The sequence below is a fragment of the Passer domesticus genome, chromosome 1 (assembly GCF_036417665.1).
Source record: "Passer domesticus isolate bPasDom1 chromosome 1, bPasDom1.hap1, whole genome shotgun sequence".
NCBI classification, from domain to species: domain Eukaryota; kingdom Metazoa; phylum Chordata; class Aves; order Passeriformes; family Passeridae; genus Passer; species Passer domesticus.
This window is the reverse complement of record NC_087474.1, coordinates 106460748-106481447: the sequence shown is the minus strand read 5'-3', so window position 1 is coordinate 106481447 and position 20700 is coordinate 106460748. Positions and strand designations below refer to the sequence as shown.

The following is a 20700-nucleotide window of genomic DNA, read 5'->3' as shown; positions in this document are numbered from 1 at the left end:
CTGCCTCATATGCTGTCACATGTTTGGCTGCTTGAATTAGTGGTACACACATCAGTGGGGATCCCAGCCCAGAGTCATCCATTCATTTGATCTCTGTAATTCCTGCTGCTCACACAGGATGCAGTGACTAGAATAAAGCCTCACAAAAAAACTGTGAGATGTGGTTTAGCTATAAATATAGCACTGTTGTTACTTGTGTACAACTTTCTTTATAACAAAACTGAGCAGACAGCTTGGCAGTCTAGCAACAGTGCATTAGGTTGTTATACAGAAATCCATGTGTCATGTGTTCCTTACTAAAACAAAGCTATTCATTCATTCCATAGCCAAACAAGGAATTTATTGGTGGAAAATAATTACTTTAAAACTTCTCTCCCTGTGGGCAATCTCTGTCTCTCACGCATTCACTGTGGAGTTTTTCTCCAGAGCAATCAATACCTTGGTCTGCTTTCCCACTGCAAAAGAGTAGGTGTATCTTCATACTTTGAAACTGAGTGTAACACTAATCTTCTCTGTGCACAGTCTGTAGGTGTTCCATCTACAACAAGAAGGCAAACAAGAAAATCATGACAGTTAAGTCCAACTACAAATCTTTCAGCTAGATGACGTCTGTGCAAAAAGAATGCACTGAAAAAAAAAAAAAACCAACCAAAAAAAAATCCCAAACAAACAAAAAATGAGATATCTTGCATTATAACTTGCATTATATAGGAAGAACAAGATCTCCTCAAGATTTCTTTAGCCATATATTCACTCTTTATCAACTGGTGATAGTGGTTGACTAAGGAAGAATTCATGACCAGGACAAGTATATAGTGATACTTCCCAAGTGTGTTCTCCATAATTTTAGTCTGTGAGTTAGTTTTGCATTTTTGTAATTCAGGCTCAAAAATGTTTCAGTGAAATCTTCCTAGCCCTGAAGGGAAAAGGGAGAGTATTTCTGCTGAATACTTATCAGAAAAAAAAATTTAAATTAAGAAGAAAAATACCCTCCAAACTTCCCCACCTGCCCCTCCAAAAACCCAGCCAACCAAACCAATCAATACCCAACAACTAAACACCCAAGGTTATATAACAGAAAGGAAAGATATCAGGGAGAGAATAACTATAGATATTGTCACTTTTTAATGAAATAGGAAAGAGTAAGGAGAGGGATAGTCTACATCCAGGTGCTTCTGGATCCTCCACAGATTCAATTTTTAGGGAAGACTCCTTGCTACATACAGCATCATTTTCCACAGTAGGGGAAACGGCACTGATCATTTGCTGCTTCCCTAATTCAACAGGCAGAAATAAGGAGTTCCAATAACTGAATGAACTGAAAAAGCACACCACAAGAAAACGAAGATGGAGTACTAACTTAATTCTGTAAAAAACCTCCACTTTCTTCTCTTGTTATGAACTTAATGATGGTTATTTTACTCTTCAGCTATTTTCTCCATGTATGGAATATGATTCAAACTTTGAAGTCTTGGTGAAAAAGCAGTATTTTTAAATTACCAGTGGATGTGACCCACCTTTTTTTCCTGATGCTGAATTTCTGAAGCAGGAATCTACAGGAAGCATATTATTCAAAGTAATATTTTACTGTAATGAAAGGAAAAAGCCAAACCTAAATTTTTCCTCCAAGAGGACAAATAAAATTATACCCACAACAAGCAGACATCTAATGTTTGGTTATATGTTAAGATTTTCTTGCCAAGTTTTGTTCCTCCAGGAGACAACAAAATAATTGCTGCACATCAGCTTTCAGTGCTGCTCAAACACAAATATCCCTGCAGCATGCTACTGTACAAATGATTTTGCAAACATTTGATGTATTTCTAACCATTAAAAAGACTAATTAATCAAGGAGAATTTTTGGTTCAAAATTAGTACAATTTAGAAAAGGTATTTTTTGATATATATGTCCTGTTCTAGTTCTTTAAAAAGACTTATTTTATTGTATTCAAATCAGTATATGCAAATGTTTGCTTTAATTAAAGTAGTATTAAATCTGTTTTCTGAAATTTGTGTGATGGTTTCTGCTGTAAAACTGCCTTTCCATACAGAGCACCAAGGGCATTTCAAGTTTATTGAACAGGCATTACAGGCTGATTTCAATACTTTGGTTTTACCCTTGTGAGGGAAGACATGACTTCAATTAAACGATGCTGACTGTCAATACCATGCCACAGATCTTACATTTGTGTGAATGAATAATAATGTTTGGTTCAGTGTGTATAATCTTCAGCGTTGTTTGTAGTTACTGCAATTATTACCTAAAAAAATAATGGTCAAGTTCTGCTCAATCAAATTTTATGGCAATCCTCACTTGCCCTGTGGCTGCTGCTCTGCTTCTGAAGGTGTCGGGGTAGTCCAGGCAGACCTTCCTAAAGTTTGGTGTGCAGGGACATCTAGCGGCACAAGGATTACAGACCTGACGACAGGCTGACTTTTCCAGTGCCTGTGACTCCTTCAGGACACCCAGAGGGGCGACCAAGCAAAGGGATGTGAATCCTTTCTACTTTCAGGGACTGTGAGGGAGAACAGGAGCCGCTTGTACTGTTAACCACAGATCCCTTTTCACCAAAGCACACTTGCTAAGAAGGTAACAGAGCAGAACCTTGCTAGCATTTCAACCTGTCATGTTGCTCTAGTTTCTTGTATCAGGGAGCAAGCCAACACATGGCACTGCTGAGACTGCAATCCAGGAGTGGTGTTATTTATTCTAGCAACAAGTGTCTGCTTTTCATTATTTTATGTCCTTTTCTACATAGGTTCATATCATCAAAATAACTGAACAACTTCCCTGAATTATTTTTAAAATACAACTAAAATTTGTCATGCTTTGTTTTTTCCTTTTTTCTTTTGGAGAGAAACATTGACAGTGCAATGACTTCTTCCAAGCAGGAAAAGTTTGTTTATGACTCTCTGTTTGAATAAATGTGTTACTAAACAATTGCACAACATGAAGCATAAAGGGGTGATTCATTTATCCTTAGTTTGTCAAGGTAGAAACCAGTGAGAATTTGCTCCTTTGAACTAGACTTTTAAGATAGTTCTGACTTCTCAAAGGCAGTACTTGATTTTACTGTAGGTAGTTCTGTTATGCTGAAAGAACAGAACTGTCATTTGTGGACATGAATGGCTGCACATTTTCTGCATCTGATTGCAGCTTACTGCAAACAAACCTTACTGACATAAGGTGTCTTTCTGACTTCAGTGATAACCTGGTTTTAAATGAATATGGAACATACCCTGGGGCGTCAAATTATGCAAAGTCTTTTCTCTGTAGGAAATTGTAGGAACAAAAAGGAAAAAATAGACATAATATATATTCATGTAAGCATATCAAATATTTGGACTGATTTGAAAAAAAAATTCAGCAATGAAATATTCATTATAAGCACACAGAGAGTGTGAGAAAAAGAAAGAACACATAGTTATGCTATGACCAGCTCCTTTATGAGTACCAAATAATTTAGGCTACATCAAAAGACACTAAAGATATGATTTTGAAAGTCTATTTATATTATTAACATACTTTCCTTCTGCCACACAAAATTTTCTGTAATCACAAAGTTTCAGAATGTTAGAATGTAAATTATAGGAAACAAAAGGCATCAAAATGGGGATAAGAGCCTGCGCAATCTGTACTGATTTCTTATAAATTTCTTTAGATTATTTTACTGAGTTAAGAAAATCAGGAAAAAAAATAGTTTGGGCTGTGTTGGCTTTTTAAATTTTATTTTGCAATTACAAAAAATACAATCACCATTGTCCTGTAAAGGTCAATTCTCATATTACATAGTAAAAGGCTTCCAATCAAATTATTTCTATCACTTCTGATTGTAACATTTTTAAAATACTGATATTAATTGGATAGATTCATCAGAAATTAACTTCAAAATGTGAATCATGGACACCAGTTGCTCTACAATTCCTAAAAGTCCACAGCATCTCCATTTTCCAATATTTCACTTTAATGTAACATTCCTGTGTCAGTTTGGCACTGCCTGGTTTTTGGTAGCAGGGGGGTCACAGAGGTGGCTTCTGTGAGAAGATGATAGAAGCTTCCATCAAGTCTGGCAGAGCCAATCCCTGATGGCTCTGAAGATGGACATTCCTCTGGCCAAATCTGGGCCAATTAGAGATGACAGTAACACCACTGTGAAAATGTATGTAAGAAGAAAGCAAAACAAAAGTAATGATGCAGTTTTAATTCTAGCCAGAGAAGAGGAGGAGGTGAGAACATGTGAGGGGAAACAACATTGCTTCAGGCACCAGCGCCGAGATTCCTTCGCAGGCCATGCTGAGACCATGGTGAAGCAGCTGTGCCCTGAAATGCATGGGGATCCACAGAGGATGCAGAGATCCACCCACAGCCCGTGGGAATCCATGGGGGATGCAGAGATCCACCCACAGCCCTTGTGGGAGGTGCCCAAGCTGTACTGGGTGGATGCCTGGAGGAGACTGCGATCCAGTGGAAGACTCAGTGGAGAGAGAGGGCCCTTGATCCCAGGTTGGAGCTGCCTGTGCTTGGAGGACTGCACCCTGTGGAAAGAGACACCCATGCCACAGCGGTTGTGGGAGGACTGTCTGCCTGTGGGAGGGACTCGCATTGCAGCAGGCTGCTGCTCATGAGATTGGACCCACACCAGGGAAGTTCACGGAGCACTGTCTGCCGTGGGAGGGACCCCATGGTGCAGCAGGGAAAGGACTCCTCTACCAGAGCAGTGTAAGGAAACCTCGGGTGATGAAGTGACCAAACCCCAGTGTTCTGTCTCCCTGAGCTGTCAGTGGGAAGGAGACAGGGGTAGCAGAAAAAAATTGTGTTCTTTAAGAGCTTACTTTTATCTCTCATTATCTTTCTTTGATTTTGTTGCTAACAAACTCACTTTATGTCTCTAAGATGATCCTGTTTTGCCCTTGGAGTGCTTTCTTCAGGTCCTTATCTCAGCTCATTAACCCTTTTTTCTCCTCTGCTCAATTGTGGCCAGGGAAAGTGAGTAAGCAGCCTTCATGGGTGCCTGGCATTTGGCCAGTGTCAAATCATGAAAATTCCTAATATTTCTTTGTTGGCTCTGGTTGTGAAAAAAAAAAAACCCTCTAATTTTAATAAAATAATGAGTATTTGAGAGATCCACCTTTCATATTAAACAGCCATCTTTCTCCTTGACAATTCATGATAAGCCTGACATCAACAGGCAAATGTTTTATTCACATGAAGAAGAAATGTCTCTGACAGCTGATTATGCTGTCATATTTTCCCCTGTAACTCAGCTTATCAAAACATTAGCCAGCATTCTTGTGAATCACCAAGGCAATATTCACCAGATGTAGTATCTGCAATAAACGAATTTTGGATAATAAACTAGAAAATCCTTCAGGGGAATTAGGATTGTGACTGCTGTTTCACTCACATGAGTGATATTCATATAATTCATATGAATAGTCTATGAAAATAGTCTAGGATATGAAAATTTAGTTTTTAGAACTATAGGAAAAAGTGGGCAATGGCCAAGAAATCCAAATGAATATGATATGAATATGAATGGTATGATATATGAATATGAAATTCAAATTAATATGATCAAGAACTGTTCCACATGTAGTTTAGCAAATCATTTAACTCCATTCATTAAGTTTTCTACACATATGCACTTGAGCAGAAAGCTCCAATGGGTAATGTATAAAACAGATTCTCTTCTGATGCTTGGAGCTGAGAATCACCACTGTTGTCTACATTACTGGGAAGAGAGGATAATATAAAACATTGCAAATTTTATTTTTGCTTAAGTAGCATTTTAATTTATAAAACAATGCAAAGATTTAAAAGTCATTTTCACTACCATGTGACTGAGCCACTGAGACCTATGTAATATTCAGATAATGGACAGGTGTTGGGTAAAACAGCCCCATTGCAGGAAAATTAACAAGTTGTAACCAAGAGTTCTTCCTCTATATTTGAGTGAGAAAAAGCAGCCATTTATTCTAGCTATCATGTACAAACATATATAAGAACACTAGGGCCCTAGGTGTAACAAGTACTGCAGTGTCCATCCTATCCCACTCCTCTTGCTTCCCCTTCTGGGCCTGAGGAGGGAGGTCAGAGCCACTCCTGCTGCTGGCAGCAGTGATTTCAGATAAGGTCTGGGATCAGCCTCCATGGGTCTCCTCCTCCCATGAGGGCTCTGCTGGAGTTCAGCCCCTTCCCTTAGCCCTGCCCCTTTCCTGGATTGAGCTATTGGGATACATGTAGGGATACACAACCAACCCCTTTGTGATCCTTGCCTTCCTGACTTGCCCTGAGACATCCTTTGGATAGTCCTGGGGCAGCTCTCTTTGGACCTGCTCTGCTATCGTTGATAAGGGCTGCAGGACTGTATTCCATGTCAGGACTCTGCAGCACCTCATGAAAGGTGCATAAGTGTGTATGTCCCTGTGAGATAGTGCAAGCAGGTGACACAGAAACACTGCTGATAACAATACTCTTTCCCTCTACTGAACAAATCTGAGCCATTGGGGGAAACTGTGGAAATTTCTGTCAGCAGCTGCTAGGGAAAATGAAAAATTGTTTCTCCTGTCTCTGCAGAAGCCCTTGGGCAAATGCCTAAAGGGCCATAAATGGAGAAACTAGGAAAGTAAATTTTCAAAACTTCCAAAATTCCTCTTTTGAATTTTTTTACAAGCTTTTTTTCTCTATTAAGGAACAATAATTTAAAATTCTTTCCTTCCCATGGAGCAAATTTCTGCACAGCTTTACTCTTTACCTAATCTTCATTAAAAAAATCCAAACCCACATATTCTGAAATTCAAGCCCAGACCTCTGAATATGGTCTCCATAGCTCATTGCTATTTGATTAAATTAATCATGGCTCTTGCTTCAGTGTGAAGTATGAATAATAAACATTTATTTCCTAACATCATCAGTTATGTAAAATAACTTACGGGTGTGGATGGTGTGGGAGAAGGGTATCCCAAGACACTCAGCACTGGCCTGGTTTTACTCTGACTGAAGTTAGTGAGAATTTTCCAGAGTTTAACAAGACTATCAGCCAGCTAATATAACTTCCTTTTAAAAATATTCTTCTTAGTACTTCTAAGCTGCTTTGAAAGTCTGAAATGAAAAAGCCCTTTAGAAGTGCAAAATTGCTGTATTATCATTATACTGAGATGAGTTTACTTTTTAAAAAAAAAAAACTGTTTAAAAGAAACTCTCTTTTCAATGCATTGGAAGAGTTAAGGCTTCCGGAAAAGAATGGTATAAGTAAAGTTTAATTTAAAAATCACATGGTTAATATTTCTGGTTTTAGAGAAAATGGGGTTATACACATTATTCTTTATTTTGCATACAGAAAAAAAACCCAAAAACTTGCAATCTGATATAAACTTCTAAACATAAATGCTGCTATTTTTTTCTAAACCAAGTAATTAATTTAACTCAGCAATAATTTCTTTTTCTATGAGAATTAGAATAAATGTCATGCTGTAATTTCAGAGATGATCCAAAAGTTAATATTAATACATAATGTCAAAAACACCATTTGGATTTCTGAATAATGTCTGAAGAAAGCACAAGGAAATATTTCTTTCATCTGTAATGGGCCTTAGAGAAAGTATTTTTAAAAATCTAGGAAGATGGTTGAAGTTCAAAAGCAATTAAAGGCTGAGCTTTGAGATACTCCAGGTCAATATGATTGGCTAATAAAGCTCTCTTAAATATAAGAAAAAATATTAATCTGAGGTGCACTTCCTTGGGCTTCTTCTCAAGTTATATCTATTTTCCATAACATTATTTCCAAGCTAAAATAAAATCTGCTGTTAATTTTGTGTTTGCTAATATGATAGCCAGTAACCTTAGGGCTGGATGGGAAGGAGAAAATTGCAAAATTCCAGGGCTGCTCCCTTTTATGTGAAAGGGAACTATTTTAGAGGGCTGCTGGTTATAATTCTCTGTTAAAACACTTTCATTTTAGCATCCTTAATTGCACTCAAGCACTGCAAGCAATTATTTATACCCAATTTTTGTGAACATGTAGTTTAATCGTGAGCTAACAGCCATAATAAGTAGCTTAGTCTAGCATGCCGCAAAGTTAAACATGAGTATGCTCACTGTTTTAGTGCAGACACCTAATGAGAGTCACTGCAAGCCAAAAAGGTCATGAAGATGCAGGTGTCTGTAGTTACACAGTACAGACAGATCATCAATATTGCTGAGTTGCTGTCTTCCAATTCTGGCTTTTACTCTGGATTGAGTAATAGGATAGATATATCAAAAATGGCTTTTTTCTTTTTTTTTTTCTGAAATCCTGATGTTACTAATACCAGTTTAGCAATTTCACTTGTGTCATTAGGTTGGCTTTCTTTGTTTTTTTCTCTTATCTTGAATGTTTTTAATTTACGAACAGTCAATATCATAACTCATTATTTATTCTAAATTTCAGATAATTCACAATTAAGGCACCTATATTTTGCAGATTCCAATTAAGTAGGGAGAGTGTCAGGAGAGGGACGCAAGTTTTGGAAACCAAAGTCCCTTATTTAGTAGGATAACTTTAATGAGAATCCAAAAAAAAATTGTACAAAAGAGGTGGAATAAGCACTTGTGATACTTCCTCAGGAAATCTGACCTCCTTCTCAAGCTTCAATGACCATCAGCCTCTACAGAGCATGGGAAGATGCAAAAGAAGATAATGGGAGAGGATTGCATCTTTGTTAATATAGCCCTTACATTTTCAGTTAGCAGCAGCAGAAACCTCTCTAAAGTTATCTGTAATCTTTTACCCCTCCTTTTTTTCCCTGTAGCAGGAATGAGAGTTGTCCTCTTGCCTCCACAGAAATTTTAGAAGACACTACAGGTTATTTAAATATGCCTGTCTCATTACAGCCCTCTTCTGCCATCCACAGCTATTCCAGCTTGTACCCTGTACTTTCCATTGTTCTCTACTAATTACTCTTACCACACTGGAAATCAGCTGATCTTCCTCCCACCCATACACATTTCCTGTGAATTGCATTTTTCCTCTGTAATTGATCAACTGTTGTAAGGACCAAAAAAGGAGCCATCAGGACTTGTGAATATATTTCCAAGTTACATTAACTGATGTAAGTTAATGAGATGTCATTGTGCTGCCAAGACTTTGTAATCAATCAAAAGGAAAGTTAAGTATGACGGAACTCAGTAACAGAAAAATCTAAGATTTATTTACTAAGTTGGATGAGTACAAGAGTTAGACAACAATTTCTATTCTATCTCATATATGCACACACACAAGCGTGTGTAGGCTGCCCACATCAGGCAAGGTCCAATCCATCTGTGATCAGCACCATGGTCTCAAGGGCACAGGACATATGTTGTACCTGCCTGAGATGTCCAAACCCTGGATGGCAGAGTTCAGCCTTTGACAGTGATAAACACATTCATGAGTGTGTTTTCTCCAAAAGGAGCTACTGTCTTCACTATTTATTGGTTTATATTTTAAAAATTTGGTGTAAGCTGCCAGAGGCATAACCCAAGGCCAGTCTCTTGATTTTCTCATGTTGTAAGTGTCACAACTCATTGGTAGGAAGTGTGATGTTTGTTATGAATTCTCATCAGGCTGAACAAAGAAACCAGATGCATGTCAGGGAGCCCTTGTATTTTATTGTACTGTCACCTTAATTCTGGCAACCAGTCCACTTTTTATACTCAAGAGGTAATATCTAACAATCCCTCAAATTTTTACAATACACTTCCACAAGGATGGTGCCTGAAAAACACTTAATTTTTTACAGTATAAGTTCCTCACTCCCATAACAAACTCCGCAAAAGTATTGGCTAAAAAGCCACAGCACACTTCTACGTTTCCCCTATTCCCACAACAGACTTCAGTAGGGGGTAGTAAATGATGGTTGTGCTCTGCCTAGGCAAAGGAAGTGGGGGAGAGAATTACAGACAGAAGAGGGAGAGACAGAACAAAAAACCAAAAAATATCACCAGTCCTTAAGGTGTCATATTGGTCCTGCCTATGGAAGGTCTGGAGCTGAGGCACTGAGACAAAGAAAGTGAAAGAGAAAAAAGAGAGTGGGGGATCCCAATCCAATTCTCTTTGTAGTTAACTTGGTGCACACCTCTTACATAAACTAGATTTTTTGGTAATGTTTTTTTCATGCATAAATAGCCAGCTCGTTGTGTCCTCCTCCAGGCAGTGAGTCCAGGCAGAGGACTGAGTCTCGAGGTGGAGCAGGAAGTTGACTCCGAACAGTGTTGCCTCTGTTTAACAGGACCCTCTCTTCCAGTCCCATCCGTCCAGTTGTGACAGTGAGAATGCATGACAGAATATACAAAGTCCTTTACACTAAGTCAATTGCCTCTTGATAACTAAATCATTGCCATCTTCTGGAGCCCTACCTTAGATGTATTACATGGATGAAAAGCTGTTAGCACTATGCATCCTTCTTTCCAAAATTATTAGAGAAAGGTGGATATAGTCCATCTTTTTAGGGTAAGCCTTCTCCATAATAATCATTTGTGCTTTATCCCAGCCCAGTAATTTAACGTGATAAAGCTGGGCAGATATAGCCAAGTTCTTATTTAAATGATGGTTTTTGTGGGCTTCACCCTGTGACATTCCCTGTCTAATTAATAGCATCTCCATTTATCTCTTCTTCCTTTTCATACAATGAGCTACATCTGCAAGCATAAGAGGTGTCATAGGTGGTAGTTTTTGTTTCATTTTTTTAAAGAATAATTTCAAACAACATAGAGAAAGCCTTAATGTCTGTTCAGATTTTAGAGTGTAATGGGTACACATGACTGAAAATAGATGTCAGTTCTTAAACAAGTAGTAACACTGATAATTATCCCAAGGTGAAGGCTACCACCTGCAAAAAGAAGAGATAAAATATTTGTCCTCAGTTTTTCCTAGAAAGGGGAATTATTTGTCGTCCTTTTAGTTCAGGAGCATAAAGAAAATGTCAGAAAATTATGGATGTCCAGTTATCCCAGTCTATTCAATATATAAAATTATAACCTTCATAAAATACAGAAAAACAAATGATTGAAATATCAACACTATTAAATGAGATGAAAAACCATATCCTGGTAAATGATGTCTTGGTACAGTCATAACCCCTGTAAAAATTAAGGAAAGGGTTAGGCATCTATAATCGATTGCGTAGGAGAATGTTAGGATAGAGTAGGCAACAGTCAATCTTTATGTCTATGAATTTAGAAATATTTATTTCTGTTACTATCAGTCTTACCATTTTTACCACCACTTCTTAGTCCTTGCCCTGATTCACTCACTCAGAATTATCTGCCTCATTTTTAACACTTCTCAACTATCTTGCACTCATGTTTTTCAACTAATGTTTCGGTTTTCTTCTTTTTCCTCATTCCTCACCTTTAATCAGTAAAAAAGCATAAAGAACAGAAGGCAGAAAAAAGGGATTCTGTTGAACTTAAGAAAAAATACACCACATCAAGGTGAAATTCTGTGTTCTGTTCCTGAAACTGTATACTAACACACGTCAAGAAAAGAATATGAACAGGATAATAAAACTACCTCAACACTAAAATTGCTTTACCTCAATGTATTTTCCCTTTAGAACTGCAGAAGTACCATGTATTCCTTAAGCAGTATTAACTTTTTACTGTCTGCAGCAGGTTCTAAGGCTGTGTGAACAAATTTTCCCCGTTTTTGTTTTGTATTATTTTGTTTTGGTTTGGTTTTGATTGGTTGTTTTTGTTTGGTTTTATTTGAGCCTGGAATTGTATATTATTGATGCAAAAAAAAATCACATCCCAGATGGAAGATAGAAAAAATAGTGAGGAGACAGGGCTTCAGCTGCTAAGTTCATGTATTTAGGAAAGAATTTAGTAAAAACCATGTGACTGTAACCTTGAGTCTGCTGATAGTTTCTTTGTTGATGGTGACTTTTTTTTTACTTGTTCCTAAGATCTCTCTTAGTTTTAATAAATGTCTGGGAAAGCAGTCGAGTTCAACTGGCAAAATAGTTGAAGAAGTTTGTTCCTACCCATATAAATTATATTTTGCATCTGTCTTAACATTCCTTCTCATTTCAGAAGGCAGTAACTGTTCCTAAGCATGCATGACACATGGATAATCTCTTCTGGAATAAATTCTTTAAATTCACTGCAATATGAAATTAGCATTTATAACAGTTAACTCAGAGTTATAATTTCATTAACTTCTGTTTTAATAAATTTCTTAATACAATTTTCGTAAGCTTCAGAAATTTTAATCTAACATATCTAGCTGTTTGTTTTTTTCAAGGCAGTAGAAAGTTTTTTTGCCTCATCTACAGTACAACTACTCTACTTTGTATATGCGGGAGAAAATAGATTCTCTATTGCAGCATTCATAGTAGTTGAAATGTTCCAAATTTGCAAGTATATCTCTTTTAGTGGAAATGAGACCAAGTTATTGTGTACTTGGTGACTCCTGTCACTAATATCTTGAAATTCAAGTAGTCTTTGTCTAACTAACCTTTGTTAAGATAAATAGTTTCCATTTTTGCTTCTTACTTTTTGTTTGTTTTCAAAACTTTACTTCAAAAAAAGAAAAATAGGAAAAAATACAAGAAAGATGTATCAGATACCAACAATGATGAAACAAAAACAGGTTAATATTTTTTTCTCTTCAATATAGTTTAACTTCTTTTATGTAGAATTTTTTTCTCCTTTTTTAAGCATTGAACATCTTCACATGTATTCTTCATTTTGAAATCTCTACTAGCAGAGGCATCCCACAATGCAAAGGGATGATGCCACTTGGATGCCAAAGGGATCTCAAATTGGATTGATTTTTCAATTTTGAGATTTAAGAACCCTAAATACTGTTTTGAACCCAACTCTTTATTTCAAGAAGCCCATACTGACAAATGGAAACCTTCAATTAAAAAATTCCAGAGAAAGCAAGCTAAATTTCAAGGTTATGACTGCAGATTTGTTGCAATCCAAATGAATCTCATAGATACTTGTAAGTACTACTTTGCAATAGGTATAAAAATATATCAGTAATTGAGATGTTTTTTTAAGTTCATAAGTTTGCAAGTATTAAAATTTATTTGAGACATGCTGCATTCATACTCGCACAGAGACTTGAGTGTATTGATTTAATTCTTCCACTTCCTTTCACTTAAAACCACCTGAGAACTCTCACTCTGGATGTTTTGCAGAGGGTATAGTGATAATATATTTTAAAATCTCAGTAGCGACTACAAGCAGTTTATAGGACTTTGAAATTAATGATCTGAAGCTGAAATTCTTAGATCCAACCATGTTAATATTTATTCATACCTTTCATGCCATCATTAATGCAGTGGAGCACAGTCAAACAGATACCAAGCTTCTAAGATTCAGCTTATGAAGAACTAACAAGAAAGTCAGACTTATTCTCATTGGAAATTACGAAACCTTGTGATGTCCTAATTAAAGTACTGCTGTTTTAAAGATGGTAAAAAACACTGATCCAAGTAAGGATTGCAAAGAACCTAATGATCTCAAAAAGTAGTAAAAATCCATAAATCATTTATTGTGAAACATTTTCTTCCTTCATATGACAATGTTGTACTTAGGAAACAAACAAAAGGTGTATTTTTTGCATCTATATTCAGAAAATGTTCAAGAATTAAAATGATCAAAAATTTAGTTAGGGTTTAGTTTGGTGTTGTTTTTTGTTTGTTTGGTGGTTGGTTGTTTTTTGGGGTTTTTTGTTGTTGTTTTTTGGGGTTTTTTGTTGTTGTTGTTTTGGGGGGGTTTTTTTGTTTGTTTGTTTGTTTGTTTGTTTGTTTGTTTTACAAAACCAATAATAAAAAGAAAGTTGTTAAGTTTAGTTATGTACTGAAAATTGCATAAGCAGATTCTGGTGCTTGTTTAAGATTTTGCTGAAGAGAGCATTCCAGGTACCTATAATATGATAAAATGTTCCTTTCATGTTTTTTCTCCCTATATGTCTGAGAAGCAAGTCTTGGGATGTTTCTATCTTAGAAGCCTTGGGATAGGAATGACGGATTGTTGGTACATCTTGGATATTGTTAGGAAATTTTATATTGAGAAGATAGCTGGGTGCTGTTTCAAGAGTTTAATGACATTGCAAATTATTCTAGGTAGTGCTCTTAACATGTTAATGACCATATTTAAACAAAGTCATTAATTAATTAAAATATAAATGCCCCTAAATTGTAGGGAGGTGGCTAGTCCCAGTTATTTCAGAGAGCTGAAAGAAAAAATATCAGCTAGGATGTGCAAGTTCAAAACGGCCTTAAACCAGGAAATTATTTCAGTATCACATAAACCAGCTTCATACCCCTTTATTTTATAGGTGAGAAAGTTCAACATTAATTTTAGATGGAATTAGCTTTTTCAGCAATAAGAATACTGCAGATTACTTCACCTGGGCAACTTTAGCAAGGACTTCAATAGCAAACCTGGTGGGTCAATTAAATGTAAGTGCTGCACTGAAAGAAGAAATCCTATTGAAGAGCAATTTTTCCAATACAATGAAAATGGAAAATTGATTTACAGTCTAAATGTGTCAGTTCTTAAAAATAGAGTTATAGCGAGGGTCTATAGAATGTCAGATAAAGAAACAGAGGACTGAATGGGGGAACAGATAACACTTCAGTGTAAATGAAGTGTAATTGTTCAATCAATAGTTTGCTTTAAAGGTTTAGGTAAGATTTCATTAGACATAGATCAAACAGGTGTCTCTTTGTACAGAGAGCAATGAACTGCAGGTTTATGGTGGGAAAACACTCAGAAAACAGTTAAAACTATTAAAAGCAACTAAAATGCACTGAAGCTGATCATGGTAACGAATAGTTTTTAACAGCAGCTAAATAGTATCCTTTATCTTTCTTTCCCTCTCCCTCCCTGCCCTACTTCTGTTTCAGCAGAGGTAGCCATTGGGGTAGGTTGGTTGCTGAATAAAGCTTTCCATTTCAAGTATTGTTGCAACATGGCAGGTGTCATTCTTTAAGTATGAAGCAGCTGCTGCTAAGAGTAGAATCATAAAATGAGTAGAATCACATTCAGGCTCTACACTGCATACAAATAGGTATTTTCCTACAGGACCATTCCCCAAGTATAGACGCAAACATTTTTAACTGGTTTAAGCAGCCCTCTTCCTGCTTTTAAGAGGTTCAGCAATCTAATCAGGGAGCAACACTGTGATTTACAGCACACTTAAAAAAGCAAATACCCAAACAAATAACGGGAACAGACATGATTGCTCTCTATAAATACTCTAGGAATGAGCAGGGTAGTAAAATGCCTAGGAGGAGAAAGAACATTTTAAACTAAAGGGCAATGTTGGCAATTGGCAATATATAAATTTAGACTGGAAATAAGGAGATTGCTAACTATTAGAAGAGTCAGACAATGGAACAGACTCCCAGAGGGAGTAATGAAGGAAAAAAAACTACTATATTTAAAGACACAAAAAATTTTGTGAAAGCTATTAGAGAAAGATAGAGAAATATAATAGAGAAAACTGGAGATTAGGCCAGTTTGCCCAGATTCTTTGCAGCCTTCTGTCATACTTTAACAAGCATGATGAAGAGATGAACAGCAATTGATAGGGTGATACCAATTTCCATCTCTTTCAATTGGCTGGAAATGGTATTTTAACTCGGAAAAGTTATAATATTCATTAAATATGTTGCATATAGTTTGCAAATCTGAAGAATAATTTGATTTCGTAGGCCTATTTCCCACATATTTCCCACACCCATCACATATTTCAGAACAGGATATATAAATGAACTGAAGCTTAACCCTACTGCTCTGGCTAGAAGGTATTAGTTACTGAGGGCATAAACCCACATAGTCCTTCAAGAGCATCCCTTAAGTCCCCTAAGAACAGCATTGCTTAACCTCCTTACTGTTCTCTAAAAGAAATCAGCTGCAAGGCACGTATTAGAAATCCTGACAATAACTGAAGTCACTGATGGAATATCCACAGCCTTGAATGAAGTTTCCATTCCACTTGGAGCTTCCCAGTTCAATTGCATATCAAGATTTTCAAGCCATTGAAGCAAGGTTTTGCCAATTGGATTAAAAAAACCTCATAGTGCTGTGCTAGATTTACTTGTCTAAAAGTCAAGCCTTTCTTTTTAGTTGATTTAGGTTTCAGTACAAAATAAAAAAAAATCAAAAAGAAATTAATGAGTGCCTACCATTTCAAAAGTTTAGTAGTAATATAGAACTTGAAGTTTGAAAGATAGTTGTGGTCCATCAACAGAGGATGATACTCCAAAATCAACTTCAATAGCAAAGGTACCTCCAACGTGATAGATTGAAATCCAACACTAATGAAATTATTATATTGTGCTTTGCAGAAAATGCCAGAAAGTGATCTCAAAGCAATTTTGCTAATAGTGCAAATATTTTAAATGCTCATTGGCATTTCATTTAGAAAGTTTTAATACACAACAATGAGCCTAATTAGAAGGACCAGCAGCTAATCTAATGACACAAGACTGCTTTTCTCCATCTGTATCCTTGCAGTCTTTTATGTACTTTACCTTTTTCTTGAAGTTTGTCTTAAACCTACAAATACTTTTCTTGCGAAGAAAGGAAAAGGAGATTGTTCTCAAATTACTGCTTCTAAAAGCCACATCCATTTGGTAAAAGACAGAAGTCTAATGGTGCCTTATACCCTTGAAAACCTTGAATAGATTTCATACCTGGCAAAAAAAAAAAAAAAAAAAAGACAAAAAAAAAGACAAAACCAAACCAAACTATGATGACTGCACAGAACCAAGGAAGAGGCTAGAAATCATCATTCCAGTGGGGAGAGAAGTATTCTGTTCAGTCACTTAAAGGGAACAGTTAGGCTGAGATTTTCAAGGCTGAGAACCTCCTGTCATAAAAAAAATGTAGTGATCAGGAAAATAAACATTTTCTTTCTGTAAAATAAGATACACATGATCGACACTCACAGTCCAGAAACACTTCTCAGAACCCAAGTATTTCCATTGGTTGGTGAATAAGATAACAAATAAGCTGTGAAGTTGTGCTCTTTTTTCTTTCTTCTATCTGTTCTGATTCTTATCTTTTACTACATCGCAATTATGTAGTAATTGAGAATCAAAGGAGAACAATATTACCTGGAGCACTGGAGCAGCCTGGATAGAATTGCCAAAGATTTCTTCCAGGGCAATGAAAAATTCTGAATTTTGGGGCCATTAGGACCGAGTCTTTCTATTTGGTAAATATCTAAACCATCAGAGGATGAAAAAAAAAAAATCTATATAAAAGATAGATTATCATGATAATTTAAAACTTTAAAAGCACTCAAAGGGTTTTACATTAGTTTTTGACTGGTTCATGTCAGTTTTAAGATAAGCAATCTACCTCTATTTTTTAGGAGGTTCTGTCCTGTGCATTACTAGATACAGTCTCTTGTAATGTTTAGTTAGAAGAACACTGGAGATTCTCTGTCACTGCAGTCCTTAGCAGAAGGTAATTGTTTCTAAGACTCTGAGAAAGTGGAATTTGAGGTATATTTTAAAACTCAGAGTAGAAGTCGAAGTCAAATAGAAATGAGCTTAACATAAGTAGTGGTAAGAAAATTGGAGAGTATGAAAGACTAGGATTTAGACAAATTATTTTATTTTATCAACTATAGCTTTAAACTTATCATATGCAAGCTCTTTTAGATTAGGATGTAGGATTGGGTTAGGGTTCTTAAATCCTTTCTAAATATTTTCACTTATTCTTTTGTCAAATACTTGTTCAGTGTTTAAGCAAATAACCAAGGTAGAAAACATCTAGAATGTAATTTAAATATTTTCTTAACCAGAGAAGAGTGTTAGTTTAAACTCTGAGAAACCGAACCTTTTATCTCCCACAACCTTGGTGATTGCCTAATTTCCAGATTGCTAGGTTCTGTTACATGTTGTCTGTTCTATCACTACCATTTTGTGGTGTCTTTACTACTAGATGTCCGTGGAAAAATCTGTTGATCAAACAAAGTAAATATTCAAGTGTTGCTCTTCAGAGGAAGTCTTTTAAAAAGTCTGAGCATTTTCTGGGGCTGGGTAGGCTCTAAAAAGTAGTTATGCAAAATTTTCTTTCCTTAACAGTGGCAACTTTATTATTACTTGTACTAAAGGATGTCTTAGAATTATTTAAATGGTATCATTGTAAAAATCATGTAAGACATTTATTAGTCAGTCTGCCAGGTGCTTCTTGCAAACACATGAATGCAATCCCCACCAGCGAAGAATTTTTGAGAACTTGTTAGGGAAAATGAAGAGGAGTTATTTCTCTAATTAGGTTATATTGTTGATATGTAAAAACAAACTACAACAATTTGGCAACTAAAGAAAAGAATGATTTTTGTTCTGACACTGCACATTACTAGGAAGAACATCTATGTATCTAATTTTCTGCAATGAGCAGTTAATGGCTAAAACATAAATCATCTAATTTAAAAAAAAAGTTATAATTATGATAGTACTTGGTTTCCAACTTATTTTAGTCATAATTTAGAGTTTTTTCTCCTTCAATACTGATTACAAAGGTGCACTATATTGTTGCTGAGTTATAATCAGTTTAGCATTTTTAGTTTTTAATAACAGTTTCTGTGTTCATTTCAGTTTGCAATGATCCCAGCATGCTATAATAATTTGCATCACACTTCTAAATGAGAATTGATTTTGTTTACATGGGTAATTTCTCAGCAATTCCCTTTAATTTCAAGATGAATGTGTTTTTCAATTTTTCCAATTATGTAAAAACCAAACAAACAGCCCCTCTCCCCCTGCCCCACTCCCCCCGTGGAATCTCTCAGCATTCCTAAGACCTTTATATCAATTTGTTTTCAATTAATTGTCTTTAACTCTGTGGGAGATTGTTAAGCACCAGCAGGATGCACTGAGACTGTGGAGTCTCTTTCCTCAGGGATTTTAAAAAGTTGGTTAAACACAGCCCTGGTCAACCTGCTCCTGCTTTGAACCAGATCTACAGCAGGATCACCTCAAGACCTCCCACCCAAACTGAATCTTTCCATGGCTTTATGAAAACAGTCATTAATCAGATTATATATCAGCACCATTGTACATTGAAATTTAATAGGAAGCAATTTGAACAATTCAGTCAAACAAGAAAACAACAACAAACATTTTAAAATATCTACATTTTAAAAATTTTAAAGTTTATATGTGATCTTTATATATATATACACACACATGTATGTATATTTCTCTGTATGGATACATGTATTTGTACACATTCTATTATGTTAAAATAGCCCTTTTTATTATTTTTATGCTTAATACATTGACTTTTTTTAAAAAAATCTTTATATTTCTATTTTATTTCTAGTTCATTCAAATTATATTTCAGTGTGGTTTAATTAATGTAATCATCATTATCACCATCATCATCAAAAATAAAGGCTGACACAATGAAGATTGAAACTAGAGCTAGTCCATAAATGCATAGTTTTGATTAAGAAAAATAAATAAATAGCCTATCCAAAAATAATAATATTTTGTTTGCTTTAGAAAAGCACTTAGTTGATAGAATTTTTTTCTTTACATGTTTTTGACTTCTTACTCTAAATAAAATTATCAGGAAATTTCTGGTTCCCACAATGCCTGTATAAAGTCAGTGTGAAACTATATACAGAGTTACAGATGCTGGTGTATTTGTTCAAAATTGAATATGACTCATTTATATAACTAATTATAGAGAAAATAATGTTGTTTTTGTAGTGAATTTCATCCTATCACCATCTGTTACATATTTCAGAACAGGTTTTTAATCCAGAAGGTGCTTTTTCTTGGAATGGTGACTAATTAATCTATGTCTTTATTTCTGGACATATTAACTTCATTACAGCCTTAATGCATTAGAATATCATATAAGGTCAAATTCTTCTTTGTTTCATGCATAAAATCCATACTGACTTTAAGTTCATTACTACCAAAATACCTCTGGAAATCACACCCAGCTCATATCATACAACATACAGTACTGAAAGCACAATCTGTTCCTAGAAGTCATCATATGAAATATTTCCTAAAAGTTAATTTTGAAGTACAGGAATAGGTGTTTTTACATGAAGTGAGGCCTTACTGAGGATCTCAGTTCTGAGCAGCCTTAATGCCCAAATTTTTTTTAAGTGTTTTCCATTCTTACCTGGAGTGTTTCTATTATCCTTGGGGTTGATTGTTATGTTTAGAGATGAAATGATACCTGTGTCTGTCAAACTAACTGATTCAGCAAGTAATATTCAATTTAATCCATCTGCTGTCTCTAGTATAGCACCTTCATCCTTTTCTTTCTTCCTTCTTTTAATACCAACTAAATAATAATAAAAATCCATTTTAAAAGAATTGGCTACTTGGGATACATTTTGCATAGTTCTTTCCAGGGGAAGCTCTGATTTCAGGCTGGAAATTTCCCAGCTTTGAGCTAATAAAGATAGTGTGCTCCTCAGAATGTGAACCTGCACTGTCTTCTTATGTTCTAGAGGTAATTTCCAGCTCAAGGTCTTTGAGGGGAGGGCAGCGAGAAAAACTTTAAAGAATGTAGATAATTTTAGATGATATTTAGATTTTAGAGATAATCATATTCTGCTTGACTTGTGAAACTATTTGCTTAAAACATGTTAAGACATATTTAATTTAAAAGTGGAGGAGATAATCCTGCTTGAGCCTGATAAGGCCTGAAGTCTTTATCAGATACATTGCTGGCTG

At 35.6% G+C, this 20700-nt stretch overlaps 1 long non-coding RNA gene across 1 annotated transcript in view; it reads right to left on the bottom strand.

The window, feature by feature from the left end:
- Positions 1–438: 438 nt before the first annotated feature.
- Positions 439–20700, bottom strand: part of LOC135289132 (uncharacterized) — a 39560-nt gene continuing 19298 nt past the window's right edge. The window contains exon 3 of the long non-coding RNA XR_010351930.1: positions 439–538. This is a non-coding gene — a long non-coding RNA (uncharacterized LOC135289132). The remainder of the gene's footprint in view (positions 539–20700) is intronic.